Genomic DNA, 26,918 nt, shown 5'->3' with positions numbered 1-26,918 from the left:
ATGGTATGAATTGCTCATGCTCAACCATGCAAAATATCAGAGTCAAAAGTTTATGTCTTGATCCCAAGAAGTGCTGAGTATCCACAACTCCTGTTAAATCAATGGGAGCAATAGATGCTCGGCAACTCTGAGAATCAGGCATTTACAGATTAAGGCCCCAGTCCCACAAATAATTACTCTCATGCTTAATTTAAAGCATGTAAGTAGTCCCATTGGCACCAGTGAGACTACTCACATATATAAGTCTTTGCAGGATTAGAACTTTTTGTATATGTTTCAAATAAATATTAAATTATTTATTTCCAGAATGCAGAAACTGTGGAGCAGATCCTCATCTGCTGTATGTAGATTTCTACCTATTTTAGTCTTCAGAAGAGTGTGGGAGATATCAATATTTAAAATATATATATATATATATAGTGTGTCTCTGTCTACATGAGCAGTATCATGCTGTCTCTTACACAGAAGGAAATATTTCAGAGTAGCAGCCGTGTTAGTCTGTATCCGCAAAAAAGAAAAGGAGTATCTGTGGCACCTTAGAGACTAACAAATTTATTTGAGCATAAGCTTTTGTGAGCTAACTCAGTCCTGGATGGTTTTATAGATCCCCAGGAAGGGAGACAATGACTATGACTCAATTGCCAGTGTTTAATGGACAAATCCACTGCTGGAAGTCTACCTCTGGCCTCCCTAGTGAGATGCTTAAACTGGATTGACTAGGTTCAGGAGTCCCACAGAAGACAAAGTAACTTTGAGATGGATAAAAAAAGCTGATTTCAGAGTGGGGAGACAGTGATTGAGGGTCAGACTGAGGCAGAGACTCCAGGGATGAAGTCTGCCTCACCCAGCTCCAATGTTGGAAGTACCTGGGACAAGTGGGACCTATTTAAGCTTACAAGGAAAGACTAAGGTTTAGGTAAGATAATATGTGTATAGACCTTTTGTTGTTTTAACCCTTTCCTCTCTGTTTGGTACATGCCTGAGGTTACGTAAATAATACTTTGTTTCAAAGAGGCTGTTTTGAATCACTGTATTTTCATATCGATCATAGTCTCCCAAAGAGAAGTCTATAACAGGAGTCAAAACCCAACTAGATCTGTTGGGAAACACTTGCTAAATAGAAAAGGAGTACTTGTGGTGCCTTAGAGACTAACAAATTTATCTGAGCATAAGCTTTCGTGAGCTACAGTACCTAATGGGAAAGCTAAAGTAAACTTTATTAATTAATCCAAGTAATTATAAAATCCCTTTTACAAATGAGGCTACTGACGTTTTTAAAGCAAGCCAGATTTAGCACTATAGTTGTATAAAAACTAACTACCAAGCGGATAGCAATAATTTCAGCATTTGCAAATGTTTTCTTTGTTTGCAGTGTGAACCCCTAAAAACACAGGCTTTTAAATAAAGAAAAATCACCACCTGGGAAGGATTTTTGAAATCGGGCTCTTTAAGCTATAGTTTATCATCACTCAGGGCCATATTCTGCTACCCTATGTCATGCGGAGTAATATCGTACTCCGTAAGTAGTCCCATTGGAATTAATGGGAGTATCTAGATAGAAAGGCACAGCACAAAATGCCAATGGTGGCAGAATCTGATTCCTAGAAAATGGAACATGAAGTCTTTATTCTTTGCTTCTGGGTTTTTAGTTAGATATATCCTTGAACCGACTGTGACACAAGTTGTTACTCTTTTCCTCACTAAAAGGTCAATGTGGGGCAGGTGGGCTGCTTCAGGGTGTTAGTCAGAGAGCAGGCCAACAGCTGGTTCCAGCAGGTCTGCCCTTGACACTCTTTCTAGCCCTTTTAGGCCTCTGGAGGTATGTCTACACTGCCATGTAAACTCAGGGTTAGCAGAACTTGAGTTAGCAGACCAGGGGTTTGTTAATCTAGGACTTGATGGTCTACACTCATTTGTAACCCCAGGTTAGGAACTGTTGAATCCTGGGTCCCAACGTGGAGCTCCAGCATCTACAGTGCATTATGTTGGCCGGAGTCCACCCATAACTCAGACTTCCTAGCACCCTCCCAAAGTGTGGCTGCTCTAGTCCTTTGTTTGTGATGCAGGAAAATCTGACTGCCCACCAAACTTGACTGTCCGGAGGACAAAGAAAGTCGGCGAGCGCGATTGTGGAATACTTTTGGCAGACTCCCAGAGCATGAGTCTTGTCTTTGTCACCTCTTTGTAGAAAAACTTCTGAAGGGTCCAGTCCTGTTGTGGGACTTGCACAACTTGAGGCCCTGATATACTGACATCTAAAAAGTGCTGAAAGATTTCACAGTTCAACCTATTGCTCTCACAACTCCTACTTTAAACACAAACTTCTCCTGCATTAATGCAGAATATCTGACATTTTGCTATGTTAGATCTACTGCATATATAGTAAAAAGAAAAGGAGTACTTGTGGCACCTTAGAGACTAACCAATTTATTAGAGCATAAGCTTTCGTGAGCTACAGCTCACTTCATCAGATGCATATCGTGGAAACTGCCAGTTTCGTGGCAGTTTCCACAATATGCATCCGATGAAGTGAGCTGTAGCTCACGAAAGCTTATGCTCTAATAAATTGGTTAGTCTCTAAGGTGCCACAAGTACTCCTTTTCTTTTTGCGAATACAGACTAACATGGCTGTTACTCTGAAACCTGCATATATAGTGTATTTAATAAAAGTTAGTTATACCATAAAATGCTAATTTGTATGCTACTGTATTTCGCTATAGTAATAGTTATAACAGTGCATTACACTTCATCATGCAACAGCTTGATTATTGTAACCTCCTAAATTCTGGCCTTGACTAGTGTGTAGAGTCCTTCACAGATACAAAATTTTCATCTGCATCCTATCCACAATCCACAAAAATTGTCTGTGGATATTGCAGGGCTGTGCCAAGCCCCTGACCCCCAGCCACACCCCACTTCTCCTTAGAGACCTCCTGCCCTGCCACCCGCTCCGCACCTGCCATACCTCCTTCCCTGCCGTGGGCAGGGAGGCTACAATCCTGGGCCTTTGTATGCAGTGCTACCCTCCCAATGGGGGGATCAGACACCCTTACACAGCCGCAGTGGCTCTAAAACATACAGACCCAGCCGGACAGACAGCAGTGACATCTATTCTCCTCACAGAACCTGCCATTCCCACCTGCTAGTTTAAAGTACACCTCTTTCAAAATGGTGCTTGGCTCACTGCACAGGAGTATATCTACCCTTCTGGGAATTGTAGTTTACCTCTTCCATCCGAGCAAGCTGGGGACTACAACTCCCAGAATGTCCAATGGGCTATTGCCACATATCGCAGCCTGCTGCTGCATGATTCAGAGAGCTGGGCTGGCGCCTGAGGGCTGGGTGACAGCCATTCCGTTTGTGTGTGCTGCAGACCCATGCACAAATACAAAATTTGTAACCGCCTCTGATCCATAATCCGCAAAAATGGTGGATATCCATGGATTTGCAGGGCTCGACTAGTGTGACCTTTACCCCCCTCAAGTTCATTTAAAAGGCAGCTGCTAAGATAGTTTTCTTTATCCATTATTCTGATAACATCTTTTCCCCCTTTGAATCAATCCATTAACTTCCCTTCTCTGCTACCTCAAATTCTTGTCCTTATCTTCAGGGCCTTTCACAGTTTAGCCCTGCCCTACTTACTGACTCTATTATCTCACTGTGTTGTCATCTGCTACCTGGATTTCCTCATCAATGCCAGCATTGATGATCCATTTCACCTACAGAACCTTCATGCTTTCTTCCATGCTGTCCTGTATGAATGGGTCATCCTCCTCGAAAAGATTGATAAAGCTGCTACCTTATTCTTCAAATCCCTCAAGATTCACTTCTACAGAATACTGCCAAATTATAATGGCTAGGCAGGTGATGCGCTAAGATTATTGCTACTGATCTGCTCATTTGTCTCCATTCACAAACAACAACAACAAAACCTCTATACCTACAAATTGTGTACAAGGCTAGACTATTAAAAAATAAACTTGAATTGCTGTTACCCTGTCCTCTCTTCCTCCCCCACCCCCCTTCCCACTTTTGTTTGTTTCTTCTTTTCATTACTACTTTCCTTTTCATCTTTTCACAAATAGAATGTTAGTTCTTTGGAGAAAGGACTGTCTGCAGCATACGTCTATACAGTGTCCAGCACAATGGGGACTCAACCTAGAGGCACTACTGTAATCCACATAATAAACAACAATAATAAGGAAGAGCCAATCCATTCTATAATCCACAGAAGTGTATACAAACTGTGTATCTGAAATACAGTTTTATGTTAAAACAGTTTACTCTTGTAGTCTATACTAAAAAAGGCAAGAAATACAAATTGCAATTACTAATTTATTTATCATCTACATTTTTTCATTTTATCCATAGTTATCTTCTGTGATTAAAAATGAAACAAAATAACGTCTCTCAAACATGCATTTCAACCACTGAATGTTCCTTAGAGGACTGTCCTTTTGAAAACAGCTCTGCTATGTGACTAGTCTTGCAATTTTTATTCTGTCCTAACTCAAACAAAACTGGAATAGAATACAATGGGAGTTTTGCCTGAGCTAGGACTAAGGACTTTGGGAATGTGTTTTCAGATAGTAATGGGCAGGTAGTAGGTAGAGATATCAGACATATTTAGTGGTAATGGTCAGAGGAAAGTAAGTAGATTTAACTGTTCTTCATACCAGAAAATACTATTTTTTTAAGAAGAAACTACAACAGAAAACAAATGTTAAACAAAAGTATAGTAGAATTCATTCTATACTTCCAAAGAAAATAAGTGCATCAAAGCCAATTAGCCCAGTGCCCCCTTCCCACAAACACATGGGAACATACCCAATTATCTTGAAAAAAGCCAATTAAAAATAAAATGAATAATTTGAATACCAAAACTTCTATAATTCATTTGATAATTACATTTCTCCTGAAGCTGCTGTTAATGTAAACTGTGAAATACTGTCGATCTATCATGTTTATAAGCATCATAGACAACATACTCATTCCTCTGTTGTCTTTAAATGTTACATTGCAGTTTGCACTAACAAGTAATCAAAATGACATTAAACATGCCTCTTTTTGATACAAGTCTTCAGATAACATTTAGAATCTTCAAAAAACTGAATATTCATTTTATGTTCATCAGGATAAACATCCAGTTAGTCACAGGGATCCTTTTCTTTATTCTGCCATTACAAAAAAAAAAGTAAAGAAAAAGAAAAAAGGATATTATGTTCATAGAAACAGAAATGTAGGGCTGGAGGGGAGCTCAAATGTCATGTGGGACTGTGTCAAAAGCCATACTAAAATCAAGATATGTCTACAGTTTCCCCCATCCACTAGGTCAGTATCATAGAATCATAGAATATCAGGGTGGGAAGGGACCTCAGGAGGTCATCTAGTCCAACCCCCTGCCCAGAGCAGGATCAATCCCCAATTAAATCATCCCAGCCAGGGCTTTGTCAAGCCTGACCTTAAAAACTTCTAAGGAAGGGGATTCCACCACCTCCCTAGGTAACGCATTCCAGTGTTTCACCACCCTCCTAGTGAAAAAGTTTTTCCTAATATCCAACCTAAATCTCCCCCACTGCAACTTGAGACCATTACTCCTAGTTCTGTCATCTGCTACCACTGAGAACAGTCTAGATCCATCCTCTTTGGAACCCCCTTTCAGGTAGTTGAAAGCAGCTATCAAATCACCCCTCATTCTTCTCTTCCACAGACTAAACAATCCCAGTTCCCTTAGCCTCTCCTCATAAGTCATGTGTTCCAGTCCCCTAGTCATTTTTGTTGCCCTCCGCTGGACTCTTTCCAATTTTTACACATCCTTCTTGTAGTGTGGGGCCAAAACTGGACACAGTACCCCAGATGAGGCCTCACCAATGTCAAATAGAGGGGAACAATCACGTCCCTCGATCTGCTGGCAATGCCCCTACATATACATCCCAAAATGCCATTGGCCTTCTTGGCAAAAAGGGCACACTTTTGACTCATATCCAGCTTCTCGTCCACTGTAACCCCTAGGTCCTTTTCTGCAGAACTGCTGCCTAGCCATTCGGTCCCTAGTCTGTAGCGGTGCATGGGATTCTTCCATCCTAAGTGCAGGACTCTGCACTTGTCCTTGTTGAATCTCATCAGATTTATTTTGATCCAATCCTCTAATTTGTCTAGGGCCCTCTGTATGCTATCCCTACCCTCCAGTGTATCTACCTCTCCTCCCAGTAACCCTGTCAAAGAAGGAAATTGAGTTAGTTTGGTATGATTTTTTCTTGACAAATCCATGTTGGCTCTTACTTATCACCCTATCATTCTCTAGCTGCTTACAAATTAATTGTTTAATAATTTATTCAAATATCTTTCTAGGTACCGAAGCAAAGCTGACAGGTCTATATTCCCCTGGATCCCCTTTGTGCCCCTTTTTAAAGACAGGTATTATGTTTGCCCTTCTCAACTTTCTCCTCTGGAACTTTCCCATCCTCCATGATGCTCAAAGGTAATGGCTAACAATTCAGAGATTACTCATGATTAATTACTCATGATTAACAGCAGTTCATTACATGGGTGTGCATGATGTGAATGTGTACAGGAGTGGCTGAGAGAAAGGAGTTTCCCCCTCCCCTACATAATCCACATAAGGTCCAGGCACAACTGTAGTCTTGGCACTCAGGGGGATCAATGGGGTCTCTTCCATACTGTCCCAGAAGTGCATATTGTTGGTCTATGAATTGTTGGCCCTTAGAAAAAAATCAAAATATAAGATTGTTTGTATTACATGCTTTTGTAATTTTAAAATGGGTCAGGTCACAAATTGAATATGTCCTCATTACTGTTGCAACCCTGGAGGACTAGTTGGATTATAATGCTGGGTATATACGTTTGAGATATGTCATTCTCAATCTAATGAAGAGTGAAATGTTGCTGGTGAATATGTTTGTCACCATGAGGAATCATTCTTTTCTACTACACTTACTAATGTGGCACCTTTAGAAGTCAAGAGCCAGGTTAAGAACCTTGATGTCACTTTCAACCATGCCCAATTGCCAGACTTGGTATGGAAATGTTTTTACTGGTTGCACAATTTTTGTAGGCAGCCCTCTTGATTACCTTTTTCTCCTGAGACTGAGGCTTGATTATTTTAAATCCCTCATAGTAGTCACTTAAATTCTGTGAAGAATGCAACAAAACATTTGTTCACAGGACTGAGCACATTTATACCGATGTCCATCCTGCAATATTTATATTACCTGTGTCTACAGAGTCTAATACTGCACCAGCTGGACTCAGTAGGGCTTCAGCTGTTGATTTCAATGGAAGCAGAAGTAATGTAGAGTAATAGAATCACAGAATGTAGAACTGGAAGGGACCTCAAGAAGTCATCTAGTCCATCCCTCTGAGCTGAGGCGGGACCAAGTATATCTAGACCATCCCTGACAGCTCTAACCTGTTCTCAAAAACCTCCGATTGCAGAGATTCCACAAACTCCCTTGGAAACCTATTCCAATACTTAACTATCCTTATAGTGAGAACATTTTTTCCTATGATCTAAACTAAATCTCCCTTGCTGCAGATTAAGCTGATTACTTCAAGGAACATGGAGAACAATTGATCACCATCCTCTTTATAAGAACCTACAACGTATTTGAAGACTGTTATCAGGTCCCCCCTCAGTCTTCTTTTCTCAAGACTAACCACACCTAGTTTTAACAGTTTCCTCCTAGGTCAGGTTATCTAAGCTTTTTACCATTTTTATTGCTCTCCTCTGGACTCTCTCCAGTTTGTCCACATCTTTCTTGAGGTGTAGCACCCAGAACTGGACACAGTACTCCAGCCGAGGCCTCACCAGTGTGGATTAGACTGGAACGATTACCTCTTGTGTCATATATACAAAACTCCTGTTAATTCACTCTTGAATGATATTACCCTTTTTTTTTTTTTGCAACTGCATCACATTGTTGGCTCATATTGAATTTGTGATCCACTATAACTAGAGCTTTGTGTCTGTCACAGAGGTCGCAGGAGTCACGGATTCTGTGACTTTCCCTGACCTCCGTGACTTCTGCAGTGGCCAGTGTGGGTGACCGCAGGGCTGCCCAAGCAGCAAGCTCGGGGAGCAGCTGCTCAGGTGGCCCCGGGGACAGTCACACAGGCCGCTACTGGAGCAGCTCTGCGGCCAGCCTCTCGGGCGGCACCGCAACCAGCCGCACCGCCCACTGCTTGAGCTGGCAGCTGGTCCTGGGTGAAGTTTTTAAGGTCAAGCTTGACAAAGCCCTGGCTGGGATGATTTAATTGGGGATTGGTCCTGCTTTGAGTAGGGGGTTGGACTAGGTGACCTCCTGAGGTCCCTTCCAACCCTGATATTCTATGATAAAGCAGGTTCCCAGAACAGCAGCTGCTCCGGCGGCTCCCAGCAGTGCTCCCCAGGGCAGCCAAAGCCACTGCTGCTCCGGTGGCTCCAGGCAGCGGTCCCCGGGGTAGACAGAGCATCCAATGCTCTGGCAGCCCCCAACAGCTGGTGCTGCTGGCCGTGGGCCCCCTTCCGCAGTCGTGGCCCCCCAGGGCACCCCTGCAGCAGTGGCCCCCACACCAGCGGCCTCCTGGGGTGACCCCTGCAGCAACAGCCGCTCAAAGATTTAGTCAGGGGTATTTATAGTATAAGTCATGGACAGGTCACAGGCCATGAATTTTTGTTTATTGCCCATGACCTGTCTATGACTTTTACTAAAAATACTGTGACTAAATCGTAGCTTTAACTAAATCCCCCAGATCCTTTTCAGCAGTACTACTGCCTAACCAGTTATTCCCCATTTTGTAGTTGTGCATTCGTGAATACGTTTAAGCTAGACCTATCGGCTAGGTGTTTTCAGAGTTAAGGGCAGGGATCTGCTGTATTAACAACCTTCTCTTTGAGTATCTACCTAGAGGGTGTCTGTATTCTCACTTCACCCACCTTACAGGGACTCTATAATAGAATGAATGACCAGGTTTGAGGTGTGGAATTTGAGGTTCATAGAACGATATAATCCTAGTCTTTAAGGTCAGAAGGGACCATTATGATCGTCTAGTCTGACCTCCTGCACAACGCAGGCCACAGAATCTCACCCACCAACTCCTGTAACAAACCCCTAACCTATATCTGAGCTACTGAAGTCCTCAAATCGTGGTTTAAAGACTTCAAGGTGCAGAGAATCCTCCAGCAAGTGACGCGTGCCCCACTCTGCAGAGGAAGGCAAAAAACCCCCAGGGCCTCTGCCAATCTGCCCTGGGGAAAAACTCCTTCCTGACTCCAAATATGACGATCAGCTAAACCCTGAGCATGTGGGTAAGACTTACCAGCCAGACACCCAAGAAAGAATTCTCTGTAGTAACTCAGATCCCACCGCATCTAACATCCCATCACAGGCCATTGGGCATATCTACAGCTAGTAGTCGAAGATCAATTAATTGCCAAAATTAGGCTATCCCATCATATCATCTCTTCCATAAACTTATCAAGCTTTGTCTTGAAGCCAGATATGTCTTTTGCCCCCACTGCTTCCCTTGGAAGGCTGTTCCAGAACTTCATTCCTCTGATGGTTAGAAACCTTCGTCTAATTTCAAGTCAAAACTTCCTGATGGCCAGTTTATATCCATTTGTTCTTGTGTCCACATTGGTACTGAGCTTAAATAATTCTTCTCCGTCCATGGTATTTATCCCTCTGATATATTTACAGATAGCAATCGTATCTCCTCTCAGCCTTCTTTTATTTAGGCTAAACAAGCCAAGCTCATTGAGTCTCCTTTCATAAGACAGGTTTTCCATTCCTCGGATCATCCTAGTAGCCCTTCTCTGTACCTGTTCCAGTTTGAATTCATCCTTCTTAAACATCGGAGACCAGAACTGCACACAATATTCCAGATGAGGTCTCACCAGTGCCTTGTATAATGGTAATAACACCTCCTTATCTCTACAGGAAATATCTCGCCTGATGCATCCCAAGACGGCATTAGCTTTTTTGACGGCCATATCACATTGGCGGCTCATAGTCATCCTGTGATTGACCAATACTCTGAGATCCTTCTCCTCCTCTGTTACTTCCAAGTAATGCGTCCCCAGTTTATAACAGAAATTCTCGTTATTAATCCCTAAATGCATGACCTTGCACTTTTCACTATTAAATTTCATCCTATTACTATTACTCCAGTTTACAAGGTCATCCAGATCTTCCTGTACGATATCCCGGTCCTTCTCTGTATTGGCAATACGTCCCAGCTTTGTGTCATCCACAAACTTTATGAGCACATTCCCACTTTTTGTGCCAAGGTCAGTAATAAAAAGATTAAATAAGTTTGGTCCCAAAACCAATTCCTGAGGAACTCCACTCGTAACCTCCTTCCAGTCTGACAGTTCACCTTTCAGTGTGACCCGCTGTAGTCTCCCCTTTAACCAGTTCCTTATCCACCTTTCAATTTTCATATTGACCCCCATCTTTTCCAATTTAGCTAATAATTCTCCATGTGGAACCGTATCAAATGCCTTACTGAAATCGAGGTAAATTAGATCTACTGTGTTCCCTTTGTCTAAAAAAATCTGTTAATTTCTTAAAGAAGGAGATCGGGTTGGTTTGACACGATCTACGTTTTGTAAAGCCACGTTGTATTTTGTCCCAATTACCATTGACCTCAATGTCCTTAACTACTTTCTCCTTCAAATTTTTTCCCAAGACATTGCATACTACAGATGTCAAACTAACAGGCCTGTAGTTACCCGGATCACTTTTTTTACCTTTCTTAAAAATAGGAACTATGTTAGCAATTCTCCAGTCATACGGTACAACCCCTGAGTTTACAGATTGATTAAAATTCTTGCTAACGGGCTTGCAATTTCATGTGCCAGTTCCTTTAATATTCTTGGATGAAGATTTTCCGGGCCCCCAATTTAGTCCCATTAAGCTGTTCGAGTTTGGCTTCTACCTCAGATGTGGTAATATCTACCTCCATATCCTCATTCCCATTTGTCGTCCTACTATTATCCCTAAGCTCCTCATTAGCCTCGTTAAAGACTGAGGCAAAGTATTTGTTTAGATATTGGGCCATGCCTAGATTATTCTTTACCTCCACTCCATCCTCAGTGTTAAGCGGTCCCACTTCTTCTTTCTTTGTTTTCTTCTTATTTATATGGCTATAGAATCTTTTACTATTGCTTTTAATTCCCTTTGCAAGGTCCAACTCTACATGGCTTTTGGCCTTTCTCACTTTATCCCTACATGTTCTGACCTCAATAAGGTAGCTTTCCTTGCTAATCCCTCCCATTTTCCACTCCTTGTAGGCTTTCTGCTTTTTCTTAATCAACTGTCTGAGATGCTTGCTCATCCAGCTTGGTCTACAACTCCTGCCTATGAATTTTTTCCCCTTTCTTGGTACGCAGGCTTCTGATAGTTTCTGCAACTTTGACTTGAAGTAATTCCAGGCCCCCTCTGCCTTTAGATCCACGAGTTTTTCAGTCCAATCCACTTCCCTAACTAAATTCCTTAATTTTTTAAAGTTAGCCTTTTTGAAATCAAAAGCCCTAGTCACGGATCTATTTTTGTTTATCCTTCCATTTAGTTTGAACTGAATTAGCTCATGATCGCTCAAACCAAGGTTGTCCCCTACAATCATTTCTTCTATGAGGTCCTCACTGTTCACCAAAACCAAATCTAAAATGGCATCCTCTCTTGTCAGTTCAGCAACTACTTGCTGAAGGAATCCATCAGCTATCGCACACAGGAAAATCTGAGCCCTATTATTATTACTAGCACTTGTCCTCCAGTCTATATCTGGGAAGTTAAAGTCTTCCATGATCACACAATTCCCATTAGTATTTACTTCTTTAAAAACATTAAAGAGGTCTCTATCCATATTCACATCAGATCCTGGTGGCCTATAACACACCCCAAGCACTATCCCAGGGCAGACTCTTGTCGCGTTCTTCCCCAATGTGATTTTTGCCCAGACAGACTCTGTCTTATCCATTCCATCACTTCTTATTTCTTTACAGTCATTGATATACAATGCTACTCCACCGCCTTTGCCTTTATTTCTGTCTTTCCTAAACAGCACATACCCTTCAATACCCGTACTCCAGTCATGACTACTATTCCACCATGTTTCTGTTATCCCTATAATATCTGATACTTCCTGCACCAGTAGCTCTAGTTCCTCCATTTTATTACCTAGGCTTCTCACATTAGTGTACAAACATCTTAATTTTTGCCGTTTGGTTTCGCTCACATTCTTTACCCAATTGGGCACAGACATTCTACCGCCAATATTACCTATTAGATTGGTATGTACACTGCCCTTCCACCTTATGTCCATTCTCCTACCCACGGCTGTGTCCTTTCTTACTTCATTGTGGAACTCACTTTCCCTGATTATCTGCCTCAGGTCATCACATCCCAATGTTAAAGAGACTGAAAATATACAACACTTGCAGCCCCTGTAGAAAAAAAACATACCTCTTCCACACCCTAAGTATTTAGTATTTTATTTGGATTTTTTAATATGTCTTTTATAAGGATTTGATTGTTTGTTATAATTCTTTAAATGTTTGCATAGACCATAAAGTATTATAGAGGGGCACTTATTAAATACACATTTTTGCTCTTTCTTTTTTAACCTGGGTATAAGAGAAGTGAGACTATAAAATACATGTTAAAACCAAAAAATATGTATGGTATATTTCTTTGAAAAAGCTGTTCTCTATCTCAGAGACAGCCTAAACACTATTTAACGTTGTTGCTGTGGTAACAACAGGAGCATAAAAACCAAACAATTTTCCCCCAACATGTTTCCAATTTTTTCATATACACGTTTTATATGTAATGAGCTATTCTGTCCTTTTCTCATCATTTTGTACTTCAGTGTGTAAATAAGAGATGCCCAGTTAACTATGGTAAGGGAAATCTTGCACAAGTAACCTAAAATGTTCTACCTTTAGAGTGCTTGACTTTGCAATCTTAAAGTTCTTTTAACACAGATTTTTGTAATTAATTTTCTAAGATTTTAAATAGCAAACTGAAAACCCCCAGAAATTCCATTATGTAGAACTACACTGACCCCACCACATGGGTGAGCATCAGGACTGGAACCTCTACTTTTTCAGCTAACATAGTAAGTAGTGCCAATAGTGGGCTGTTATGCTCTATGTGGCCCAATCACTACAGATGAATAAGACATATACTTAGCCAGTGGGTATCACAGCTATTTGCTGACAGGCAGAGGACCACTGAGACTCAGGAATCCTGGGTTCAATTCCAGATTCTGAAGAGGAGCATATTGCAGTGTTTATAAACCCTTCTGTCCCTACCCCCACCCTGTTCCTATCCCCTCATCCTTCCAGTTCTCCTCCTGTCCTCAGCCCTTATTCTTATCCCTTTCCTAAAAGAAAAGGAGTACTTGTGGCACCTTAGAGACTAACCAATTTATTTGAGCATGAGCTTTCGTGAGCTACAGCTCACTTCATCGGATGCATACCGTGGAAACTGCAGTAGACAGTATATACACACAGAGACCATGAAACAATACCCCCTCCCACTCCACTGTCCTGCTGGTGAAAGCTCATGCTCAAATAAATTGGTTAGTCTCTAAGGTGCCACAAGTACTCCTTTTCTTTTTGCAAAGACAGACTAACACGGCTGTTACTCTGAAACCTATCCCTTTCTTGTAGCTTTTGCCCATTCCCCCTGCTTGTACTCTGCAGCCCCACCTCTTTCTGCTCCTATCACCTCTCCCAGACACTACCTTGTTCCACACTGTGCTCCTAAACCCCTCCTCTCAACTCTATCTTCCTCTGCTCCTTTCTTCCCCTTCCTCAGCTCTTGTCCTTGTCTCCATCTCTACTTTTATCCCGCTCTCTCCCACTGCTGCCCTTGTCCCCACTATGCTCCTCTCTCTACCTCCCCAGCTGCTGTTCCTTTTCTCTCTGCTCTTATGTTATCTCCCTTCTGCTCCTGCCTCTTTCCTTGTCCGCCGTCTGCTTCTTAACCCTTTACATTTGAGTCAGGGTACACTCTCTATATCCTCCATGTTGCTTGGGTGCTAGCAGGAGGCATGGAGAGCACAGGAAAGATAATTTCCCTGATCTTAGCTGAGGTATCCCATGCCACAGTGGTTCCTGGCAGCTGGAAGGTGCAACTGTAGGGAAAGCCCTGCTCAGCCCTGTAATCATGGGATAGGACATGCTCAGGCACTCTGTTGAGATTCTTCATGCACACTCTGTTTGCATGTAAGAGCTCTATGGGGATGGAGCATACTCAGTGCAGATGGAATCTACACAGAATTTAGCAGCCAATTCTAATGAGCCTCTACTGATTATATGCAAACTGTGTTTTTTCAGGGGATTATAACTTGGTAAAATTCGAGGAGATTTTCATGGGGGCTGCAAAAGGGACATCTCTATGACTGGAGCAACACCCCTGCTAAATTTCAAGTGCCACTCCAAAACATGGAAGTGCTAGCGCTTCTCAGTGAAATAGTTATAAGAATTTTTTAACAAAGACAAAGTAACATATTTTACCGAATCTTATTCTTGGAAACAGCTGAACCATTTTAGTAGAAATTCCCCAGCCCCCCCCTTTATAAGGTGGGAAAGAATCTACTGAAGGTAAGACTATTGCAGAAAATCCCTACTGCCTAACACAACAATAGATTAAATTCAGTGCAGATAAGTTTAAAATAATGCAAGTTCAAAATAACACTTTGGATTACTCATACTAACTGCCATTATGCAGAATTCAAAGAATCGCCTAATATATATATATTAAGGCTGTCAAGCGATTAAAAAAATTAATCGCAATTAATCGCACCATTAATAATAGAATACAATTTATTTTAATATTTTTGGATGTTTTCTACATTTTCAAATATATTGATTTAAATTACAACACAGAATACAAAGTATATAGTGATCACTTTATGTTTATTTTTGATTACAAGTATTTGCACTGTAAGAAAACAAAAGAAATAGTATTTTTCAATTCACCTACTACAAGTACTGTACTGCAATCTCCTTATAATGAAAGTTGAAATTACAAATGTAGAATTATGTAAAAAAAAAGCATTACAAAAAAACAATGTAAAATTTTAGAGCCTGCTAGTCATAGAATCATAGAATATTAGGGTTGGAGGTCATCTAGTCCAACCCCCTGCTCAAAGCAGGACCAATCCCCAACTAAATCATCCCACCAAGGGCTTTGTCAAGCCTGACCTTAAAAACTTATAAGGAGGAGGATTCCACCACCTCCCTACGTAACACATTCTAGTGCTTCACCACCCTCCTAGTGAAAAAGTTTTTCCTAATATCCAACCTAAACCTCCCCCACTGCAACTTGAGACCATTACTCCTAGTTCTGTCATCTGCTACCACTGAGAACAGTCTAGATCCATCCTCCTTGAAACCCCCTTTCAGGTAGTCGAAAGCAGTTATCAAATTCGCCCTCATTCTTCTCTTCCGCAGACTAAACATCCCCAGTTCCCTCAGCTTCTCCTCATAAGTCACGTGTTCCAGTCCCCTAGTCATTTTTGTTGCCCTCCGCTGGATGTTTTCCAGTTTTTCCACATCCTTCTTATAGCGTGGGGCCCAAAACTGGAGACAGTACTCCAGATGAGGCCTCACCAATGTCAAATAGAGGGGAACGATCACGTCCCTCGATCTGCTGGCAATGCCCCTACTTATACATCCCAAAATGCCACTGGCCTTTTTGGCAACAAGGGCACACTGTTGACTCATATCCAGCTTCTTGTCCACTGTAACCCCGAAGTCCTTTTCTGCAGAACTGCTGCCTAGCCATTCGGTCCCTAGTTTGTAGCGGTGCATGGGATTCTTCCGTCCTAAGTGCAAGACTCTGCACTTGTCCTTGTTGAACCTCATCAGATTTCTTTTGGCCCAATCCCCTAATTTGTCTAGGGCCCTCTGTATCCTATCCCTACCCTCCAGCGTATCTACCTCTCCTCCCAGGTTAGTGTCATCTGCAAACTTGCTGAGGGTGCAATCCACACCATCGTCCAGATCATTAATGAAGATATTGAACAAAACCAGCCCGAGGACCGACCCTTGGGGCACTCCACTTGGTACCGGCTGCCAACTAGACATGGAGCCATTGATCACTACCCATTGAGCCCGACAATCTAGCCAACTTCTATCCACCTTATAGTCCATTCATCCAGCCCATACTTCTTTAACTTGCTGGCAAGAATACTGTGGGAGACCGTGTCAAAAGCTTTGCTAAAGTCAAGGAACAACATGTCCACTGCTTTCCCCTCATCCACAGAGCCAGTTATCTCGTCATAGAAGGCAATTAGATTAGTCAGGCATGACTTGCCCTTGGTGAATCCATGCTGACTATTCCTGATCACTTTCCTCTCCTCTAAGTGCTTCAGAATTGATTCCTTGAGGACCTGCTCCATGATTTTTCCAGGGACTGAGGTGAGGCTGACTGGCCTGTAGTTCCCAGGATCCTCATTCTTCCCTTTTTTAAAGATGGACACTACATTAGCCTTTTTCCAGTCGTCCAGGACTTCCCCCGATCGCCATGAGTTTTCAAAGATAATGGCCAATGGCTCTGCAATCGCATCCGCCAACTCCTTTAGCACTCTCGGATGCAGCGCATCCGGCCCCATGGACTTGTGCTCATCCAGCTTTTCTAAATAGTACCGAACCACTTCTTTCTCCACAGAGGGCTTGTCACCTTCTCCCTATGCTGTGCTGCCCAGTGCCGCAGTCTGGGAGCTGACCTTGTTTGTGAAGATAGAGGTAAAAAAAGCATTGAGTACATTAGCTTTTCCCACATCCTCTGTCACTAGGTTGCCTCCCTCATTCAGTAAGGGGCCCACACTTTCCTTGATTTTCTTCTTGTTGCTAACATACCTGAAGAAACCCTTCTTGTTACTCTTAACATCTCTTGCTAGCTGCAACTCCAGGTGTGATTTGGTCTTCCTGATTTCGCTCCTGCATGCCCGAGCAATACTTTTATACTCTTCCCTTGTCATTTGTCCAATCTTCCACTTCTTGTAAGCTTCTTTTTTGTGTTTAAGATCAGCAACGATTTCACTGTTAAGCCAAGCTGGTCGCCTGCCATATTTACTATTTAAAATACAGCCAGCTCTCTTGGACTCCTTTCCCCCTCATGTTATTCTCCCAAGGGATCCTGCCCATCAGTTCCCTGAGGGAGTCAAAGTCTGCTTTTCTGAAGTCCAGGGTCTGTATTCTGCTGCTCTCCTTTCTTCCTTGTGTCAGGATCCTGAACTTGACCATCTCGTGGTCACTGCCTCCCAGGTTCCCATCCACTTTTGCTTCCCCTACTAATTCTTCCCGGTTTGTGAGCAGCACGTCAAGAAGAGCTCTGTCCCTAGTTGGTTCCTCCAGCACTTGCACCAGGAAATTGTCCCCTACACTTTCCAAAAACTTCCTGGATTGTCTGTGCACCGCTGTATTGCTCTCAAAGCAGATATCAGGGTGATTGAAGTCTCCCATGAGAACCAGGGGCTGCAATCTAGTAACTTCCGTGAGTTGCCAGAAGAAAGCCTCGTCCACCTCATCCCCCTGGTCCGGTGGTCCATAGCAGACTCCCACCATGACATCACCCTTGTTGCTCACATTTCTAAACTTAATCTAGAGACTCTCAGGTTTTTCTGCAGTTTCATATTTGAGCTCTGAGCAGTGATACTGCTCCCTTTCATACATTGCAACTCCCCCACCTTTTCTGCCCTGCCTGTCGTTCCTGAACAGTTTATATCCATCCATGCAGTACTTCAGTCATGTGAGCTATCCCACCAAGTTTCTGTTATTCCAATCACATCATAATTTCTTGACTATGCCAGGACTTCCAGTTCTCCCTGCTTGTTTCCCAGGCTTCTTGCATTTGTGTATAGGCACTTGAGATAACTCGCTGATTGTCCCTCTTTCTCAGTATGAGGCAGGAGCCCTCCCCTCTCGCGCGCTCCTGCTCATGCTTCCTCCCGGTATCTCACGTCCCCACTTACCTCAGGGCTTTGGTCTCCTTCCCCCGGTGAACCTAGTTTAAAGCCCTCCTCACTAGGTTAGCCAGCCTGCTTGCGAAGATTCTCTTCCCTCTCTTCGTTAGGTGGAGCCCGTCTCTGTCTAGCACTCCTCCTTCTTGGAACACCATCCCATGGTCAAAGAATCCAAAGCCTTCTTTCCGACCATTGGCGTAGCCATTCGTTGACTTCCATGATTCGACGGTCTCTACCCAGGCCTTTTCCTTCCACGGGGAGGATGGACGAGAAGACCACTTGCACCTCAAACTATTTTATCCTTCTTCCCAGAGCCACATAGGCTGCAGTGATCCACTCAAGGTCATTGTTAGCAGTATCATTGGTGCCCACGTGGAGAAGCAGGAAGGGGTAACGATCCGAGGGCTTGATGAGTCTCGGCAGTCTCTCCGTCACATCGTGAATCCTAGCTCCTGGCAAGAGGCAGACTTCTCTGTTTTCCCAGTCGGGGCATCAGAGAGATGACTCAGTCCCCCTGAGGAGAGAATCCCCGACCACCACCACCCGCCTCCTTCTCTTGGGAGCGGTGGTCGTGGAACCTCCCAACCCTAGGACAGTGCATCTCATGCCTTCCAATTGGAGGAGTCTCCTTCTGTTCCCTTCCCTCAGATGTATCATCTAGTCCACTCTCCACATTAGTACCTGTGGAGAGAACATGAAAACGGTTACTTACCTGTATCTGCGTTGCTGGTACATGGATGCTCCCCTTTCTTCTTCTGGAGGTCACATGCTGCCAAATTTCTTCACCATCCTCCTGTCCCCACAGTGCAGCCTGCTCTGAATCTTCAGAACATTGTCCACTCAGTCCTACTTCTTGTTCAGCCAATTGCTCAGACAAACAAGTTTGTTTACATTTTGCAGGAGATAATGCTGCCTGCTTCTTGTTTACACTGTCACCTGAAAGTGAGAACAGGCATTCGCATGGCACTGTTGTAACCAGCATCGCAAGATATTTACGTGCCAGATGCACTCAAGGTTCGTATGTCCCTTCACGCTTCAACCACCATTCCAGGGGACATGTGTCCATGCTGATGACGGGTTCTGCTCGATAACAATCCAAAGATGTGTGGATCAACGTATGTTCATTTTCATCATGAGTCAGATGCCACCCAGTGGCATAGCCAGGTGGAAAAAACAGGGGGAGCGGAGATTTAAAAAAGGTGCCACCTCTTCGTACTCACCCGATGGCGCTCCGGGTCTTCAGCAGCACTTTGGCGTCGGGTCCTTCACTGGCTGTGGTCTTCAGCACTGAAGAACCCCTCCCCACCCGCCACTGCAATGCTGCCGAAGACCGGAGCAAGTGAAGGACCCGATGCCGAAGTGCTGCTGAAGACCCGGAGCACCACCGGGTGAGTACCAGGAGTTAGGGGTGGTGCCTTTTTTTATCTCCGCTCCCCCTGACCCACCGCTGAAGACCCAGAGCACCGCTGGGTGAGTAAAAGTTTAAAAGGTGCCAAACAATTAAAAAGGCACCACTTCTGTTTGGTCGGGGAGCAGCCGCTGCCCCGCTCCCTCCCTAGCTACGCTATTGATGCCACCAGTAGAAGGTTGATTTTCTTTTTTGGTGGTTTGGGTTCTGTAGTTTTCGCGTAGGAGTGTTGCTCTTTTAAGACTTCTGAAAGCATGCTTCACAGCTCATCCCTCTCAGATTTTGGAAGGCACTTCAGATTCCTAAACCTTGGGTTGAGTGCTGTAGCTATCTTTAGAAATCTCACATTGGTACCTTCTTTGTGTTTTGTCAAATCTGCAGTGTTCTTAAAAGTGTTCTTAAAGTAAACAACATGTGCTGGGTCATCATCTGAGACTGCTATAACCTGAAATATATGGAAGAATGAGGGTAAAACAGAGCAGGGGACATACCATTCTCCAGGAAGGAGTTCAATCACAAATTTAATTAATGCATTTTTTTTAATGAGCATCATCAGCATGGAAACATGTCCTTTGGAATGGTGGCTGAAGCATGAAGGGGCATCCGAATGTTTAGCATATCTGGCATGTAAATACCTTGCAATGCTGGTTACAAAAGTGCCATGCAATTGCCTATTCTCATTTTCTGGTGACATTGTAAATAAGAAGAGGGCAGCATTATCTCCTGTAAATAAACAAACTTGTTTGTCTTAGTGATACAAGAAGTAGGACTGAGTGGACTCCTAGGCTCTGAAGTTTTACATTGTTTTGCTTTTGAGTGCAGTTATGTAACAAAAAAAATTCTACATTTGTAAGTTGCACTTTCATGACAAAGAGATTGCACTACAGTACTTGTATGAGGTGAACTGAAAACCACTGTTTTGTTCATCATTTTTACAGTGCAAATATTTGTAAAAAAAATATACACTTTGATTTCAGTTAAAACACAGAACACAATATATATGAAAATGTAGAAAAACATCCAAAATATTTAATACATTTCAATAGGTATTCTATTGTTTAACAGTGCGATTAAAACTGTGATTAATCACAATTAATTTTTTTAATCGCGATTAATTTTTTTGAATTAATCACGTGAGTTAACTGTGATTAATTGACAGCCCTAATTGATGGCATTCCTTCACTGTGAATACTGCAGTCAGATTTAGTCATCCCATCTCAAAAAGGAGGTAGCAAAACAAAAAGGATCCCGACAAAGGAAATGAAAATGATAAGAGGCATGGAGAGATTTCCATAAAAGGAGAAATTGAAAAGATAAGTAGTATTATGTTTACAGAGGAGGAAATATGAGGTTATGTGTTAGAGTTATATAAAATAATGAATACTATAGAGGTCATTCTCATCATAATACAAAATCAAGGAGACATTGTTATGTCATAATTAACATATGGAGCTCACATTACTAAGACAAAAAGTTAAGCAAGATTTAAAAAAATGATTAGCCATTTAAATAAACAATAAAAACCCTCATGCTTCAAGACATCCTCTAACAGCTTGGGGTTAGGAAGAAATTTCCCCAAAGACATGTTATTGCAAAATTATGCATCATACGTTTTTACATCTTTCTCAGAAATATCTGTCATCAGAAGTACCTTGAATGCAGTGTGGGGTAATGGCTTGAGCACCACAATGGGACTTTAGATACATTGGTTCTATTCCTGGCCCTGTAATTGGCCTACTAGATAATCATGGGGCAGTCACTCCACTGCTTTGTGCCTTAGCTTCCACTTTTATAAAATGAGGATAATAAAACTGAACTCCTTTGTAAAATGATTTAAAATCTACTGATGAAAAGTGCTGTATAAGAGCTACATGCTATTACTGGGAAGTGTCAGAGCCAAGGCACCCTAACCCTACTAGGATATGTCAATTCTTATGTTACTAAATTGAGCTAGATGAAGGCACAGAATAACAAATGTGCCATGACTCAAAATGCGTAACTTATATAAAAAGAAAAAGGATTATGGTGCTTGTACAATGGGGCAAAAAAACCAAGTTTCAGATTCACATTTTCTTATCTGGGCTAGACTGTGAATTAGACTACATGCCCACTTAGTAACTTGGACTACATGCCCATGAAGTGGAGAAAGTGATAACCCATCTTACACTTTCTACATTTCTGCATGAGATAACTGAGCCCTGGGAACACACACAATAGTGGAAACGGAGTGCCCTTTATTTCTCCCTTTCCCACAATCTGAAACAGGATGTAGAGCCAAAAGCCTACAGTAAGAGCATTAAGGTTGCAAAGTCAAGCACATAAAAGTTTGGAAATGCCAGAGTTAAAGTTGCCTGTACAATCTTAATTTGGCCCCCTTGTACATATGCATTATGATACAGTCTTTAAATACATGATCACATACTACTTTTTCCAAAGGATCTCTGCCTCATTCAGTCCATGAGATGGACCTGCACTGGGGATGAATCAACGCTGTGGGGCTTGCAGAAAGAGAAAGCATGGTCTTGTGGTTAAAGCAGATGAATGCCCCATGGAGAATTGGATTCTATTACTGCCTCTGCCACAGACTTCCTATGTGATAGAGGGCAAATCACAGAAACTGAAATTTGCACAAGTGGCTATTGTGTGTTATCAATTTTCTGGGTAGCCAACCTGGGACACCTGGGATCTATTTACAGAAATGCTGAGCACTCCCAACTACAACTGAGGTCGAGGGGAGCTCTGCTCTGAACATATAAAATGCTAAAACACTATGTATTCTATAAAATTAGGCCTAATATTCTCAAACTGGGCACCTAACGGGCATGGATAATTGTAATACTGGTATTTCCTAACTTTTGAGTGCTTAATTTTGCAAATCAATGTTCTTTTAATTTTTTTTTTTTTACATAATACATTATAATATGTAACTGGTGTCCACCAGGGATCTGTACTGGGCCCAGTCTTATTTAACATATTCATAAATGATATGGAAAAAGGGGTAAACAGTGAGGTGGCAAAATTTGCAGATGATACAAAACTACTCAAGATAGTTAAATCCCAGGCAGACTGTGAAGAGCTACAAAAGGATCTCGCAAAACTGGGTGATGGGGCAACAAAATGGCAGATGAAATTTAATGTTGATAAATGCAAAGTAAATGCACATTGGAAAACATAATCCTAACTATACATATAAAATGACGGGGTCTAAATTAGCTGTTACCACTCACAAAAGAGATCTTGGAGTCATTGTGGATAGTTCTCTGAAATCATCCACTCAATGTGCAGCAGCAGTCAAAAAAGTGAACAGAATGTTGGGAATCATCAAGAAAGGGACAGATAATAAGACAGAAAATATCATATTGCCTCTATATAAATCCATGGTATGCCCACACCTTGAATACTGCATTCAGATGTGGTCGCCCCATCTCAGAAAAGTTATATTGGAATTGGAAAAGGTTCAGAAAAGGGCAACAAAAATGATTAGGGGTATAGAACAGCTTCCGTATGAGGAGAGATTAATAAGACTGGGACTTTTCAGCTTGGAAAAGAGGCAACTAAAGGGGGATATGATAGAGGTCTATAAAATCATGAGTAGTATAGAGAAAGTAAATAAGGAAGTGTTATTTATTCCTTCTCATAATACAAGAACAAGGGGCTACCAAATGAAATTAATAGGTAGCAGGTTTAAAACACAAGAAAGTATTTTTTCATGCAACGTACTGTCAACCTCTGGAACTCCTTGCCAGAGGGTGCTGTGAAGGCCAAAACTATAACGGGGTTCAAAAGGGAGCTAGATAGAGTCATGGAAGATAGGTCCATCAATGGCTATTAGCCAGAAAGGGCAGAAATGGTGTCCCTAGCCTCTGTTTGCCAGAAGCTGGGATTGGGTGACAGGGCATGGATCACTTGATGATAACCTGTCTGTTCATTCTCTTTGGGGCACCTGTCACTGGCCACTGTCAGAGGACAGGATACTGGGCTTGACGGACCTTTGGTCTGACCCAGTATGGCCGTTCTTATGTACTTATGTACTAAAATGGCTCAAAATTGCTCAAACATAAACTAGAGACTTCTTATGGAAAAAATGCATAGATAGTTTAGCTAGATAAAGACAAAAATTAAGTCATGCAATCTTTTAAATGATTATATCTGACTGAATTTTCCTCTTTGCTCTTACTTCACCTGCATCACATTCGACAAGGTAATAATTTATGATAATCATATGAAAATATACAATTAATATTCATCACCTCTCATTTCTCATCACTTTAGATGATCAGTAATGCAGAGTGAAAATGCTGTCAGATTTCTAATTGCTTTGTAATGGGCCTGAAATAGGGAAATCATTAAAGACAAACAATCTGTCACTTGTCTGTTACCTTAACTATATAACACTAAAAAAGAAAACTCATTAAAGAAATTGCTAATGAGCTACAAAAGACTGTACTGAATGTGTCCCGCTGTACACTTTTCAAGAATACAGTAAATCGCTTAAGTAATTCCCAAGACATTTTCAATCATTTTTGTGGAGATTTATTGGAAAACATATTTTGGTGCATTTTTTTAAAGCTACTTGTTCTCATCATCATAGCATTTATTCTATCATATAACAAATCTTCTTGGAGACAAATTTCATTTTTCTTTATGTCAGTGATAAATTTAAGCCATTTAAAGCCAATTCCTGAGGGTCTGAGCACCCACAACCTTGATTTATTATCTTCTCTTTTTAAAAAAAGCAAAACAAACAAAAAAAATCCACCTTGCATCTAATCCATTTAATTTTGAAAATCCTACATCTTCCAAGGATTTTCTGCAGCCTCATGAACAATGCTTACTTAATCTTGGCATACTCACTGATCTAACTTTATGCAATACTGATTAAAAATGGTTGTCTATTGCTGTAGACAAAAGAGTCATTTTCAGGAGAGGGAAATCAGGATTCAGCACTTCCAATATGAACTGTTTGAATGAATTGTCTACTACAGAGTAATGGAAAAGCCAATTTGGGGGAAAATCCTGCTCCCCTTACTCAGAGAAGAACAGTCACATTGAAAGCAATAGGCCAGAAATCACATTGGTGAGACCAATACTGAAATCCTACGAGCAGTTCTGGCATCCATATTTTAAAAAGAATGTTGAGAAATTAGAGCAAGTGCAGAAAAGAGCTACAACAGTTATTTAAGGTCTGGCAAAATGCCCTACAATTTAGTCTTACAGAGAAGTGCTCAGTCATATCGAAAAGAAGACTCAGGGGTGACTTGATTACAGAATATCACAGGGAGAAAATACCAGGTACTAAAGCGCTCATTAATCAAGTGGAGAAAGGCATAACAAGAACCAATGGCTGAAAGTTCAAGACAGACAAATTCAAATTACTAATTATGCACAAACTTTTAACAGCAAGGGTGATTAACCATTTGAACAAACTATGAAGGGAAGTGGTGGATTCTCCATCTCTTGATGTGTTCAAATCAAGATTAGATGCCTTTCTTGAAGACATGCTTTAGTCAGACACAAGTTATTAGATTCCATATGGGGTAACAGGGAGAAATTTAATGACGTGTGATATATAGGAGGTCAGATTAGGTGACCTAATGGTCCTTTCTGGACTTAAACTCTATGAATCTATGTGAGCTGTGTGTGAGTACTGGGCGCTCAGTCTGAAGTCAATGGGACTGTCTGGATGAGTGGAGAGCAGGATATGGCCTTACATCAGTAAATAATAATTGAAATAAATATGAAAAGTTTTTGTCTTATAGGTCAGGAATCAGGAAAGCAACCCTATTAAGAACTGTACTAAATCACATGCTTAAAGTTAAGCACATGCTCGCTTGAATAGGGATGGACACACTTAAGTGCTTTCCGTAACTGGGGCCACAGGAATGAAATACACTCTTTAGCTCTTTAGATATAAAAAACTATTTTCTACCAAATTTCTAATTCCTCAGAGCATATATATTTTATTTCCTCCTTGTCCTGAGAGCCTTTTTGTACAGGGTCGTAAATAATCCAGAGTCTGTATATTTCAGAAAGATCTGTCTTTCCATATTTTGCGTAATCTATGCTGTTTCTTTACATGTATTTATCTGTATTCTTGCTATACCTTTTATGCACATGTACAACAAATATAAAACCAACACAAACAAAATTACAAAAACAAAAATAATCTAATAACCCTAAATGGCAGCTTGCAAAATGCAGGCTATTTACCAAAGATACAAATGTAGGGATGCTTGGAATATTTTAGAAGTTTCATCTTGTTGTGAAGAATGTAAATGAAAAGGGCAAAGTACATCATTTATACATATCTTTTATTGGCCCAATAAAACACAAACTTTGAATTCAATTAATTTCCGCATCTGGAGTAAATTACAAACCCATAACCTTCAAAGATATTCTCCTACTCTTCTATCACAATGCAGCATGATAAAAAGTCACAATCTTAAAAAAACCCTCTCTATTAAAATATTAATTGTTTTAACCAAACAATATTCAGACAATTTTTCAGCATGGATCTGGATTATTCTATATTAACTCAAACTACGTATCCTTACCAAACAGCAATTTCTAACAATACCTCAGTGTATAATGACATGTCGTTTAACAAAACAATTGCTTAATTTTCTCCCATATCATGCTCTTTTACAACAACTAATGATAGCCATTAAAAAAGAATCTACAATATATTCGTAATCAAATATATATTACTTTCTATGGCCCAGATCATGCTGTTCTGTCGACACCTACAGAATGGGGTTCCCATAGAGGAAGTCACCATAAGGTTCCCGTCACAGAGATCATTAGAGTCTCAGGCCCTGTGTTTTGCCAGTGTTGCCAATTTGTGCGATTTTATTAGGAGTCTCATGATATTCAAAGCCCCAGCTCCAGGAGAAAAGTGATTACATGAGAATTTCTGGTTTTATCTTTTAAAAAACTAAGTTTCTAGCCCTCATGACTGTGAAGTAAAACTAGAAAATATGACCCAAGTTCAACCTTCAGGCTCAAAAAAACCTGGATGGCAAATAAATAGAACCCAATTTCTTTAAAATCTCATTATTTTTAAGCCAATTTCATAATGTTGGGGGGCCTGATTCATCATTTTTGAATGTTTGGGGTGGCAATACTGCATTGCACCACTGCTAGCAAACCTCTGGTTGTGGCTGATACGGGCTAGGAGAATTCCAGACAAACAATTGCAGCTTGTTTTATCTTTTCTGACTAATTTCCATGATGTGCATTCCCCCCAACCCTGTCCACTTCTTCTTGGCCCTCCCACAGTGCAGACCCTGCATGGTCCAGAAGGAAGGATGGTACTGTGGAGGCAGTTCCTCCTTGTTTCCATGCTTTTATAAGAGAGTCAAGGGCCTAGATTCTCGTAGGATCCTAATTCCCATTGAAATCAATGGGAGTTAGGTGTCTAAATAGCTTTGAGGATCTGGGCCATGGTTCTTCCTTAGAAAGTCTGGATGCTTGTTTCTAGCTGGTTTAACAGGGAGGAGGGTCCAGTCAAAGATGTTTTTATTAGGAGGTC

The 26,918-nt window shown here is 41.5% G+C and overlaps 2 protein-coding genes across 5 annotated transcripts in view; one reads left to right on the top strand and one right to left on the bottom strand.

The window, feature by feature from the left end:
- DNAJC24 (DnaJ heat shock protein family (Hsp40) member C24) overlaps nucleotides 1–26,918 on the top strand; it is a 122,157-nt gene that overhangs the window by 13,171 nt on the left and 82,068 nt on the right. The gene's annotated exons all lie outside the window — the stretch shown is intronic.
- Nucleotides 1–26,918, bottom strand: part of DCDC1 (doublecortin domain containing 1) — a 420,018-nt gene that overhangs the window by 378,488 nt on the left and 14,612 nt on the right. The gene's annotated exons all lie outside the window — the stretch shown is intronic.

The sequence above is a fragment of the Lepidochelys kempii genome, chromosome 6 (genome assembly GCF_965140285.1).
Source record: "Lepidochelys kempii isolate rLepKem1 chromosome 6, rLepKem1.hap1, whole genome shotgun sequence".
NCBI lineage: Eukaryota > Metazoa > Chordata > Testudines > Cheloniidae > Lepidochelys > Lepidochelys kempii.
The sequence above is the reverse complement of the archived record's forward strand: the minus strand, read 5'-3'. Positions and strand labels throughout refer to the sequence as shown.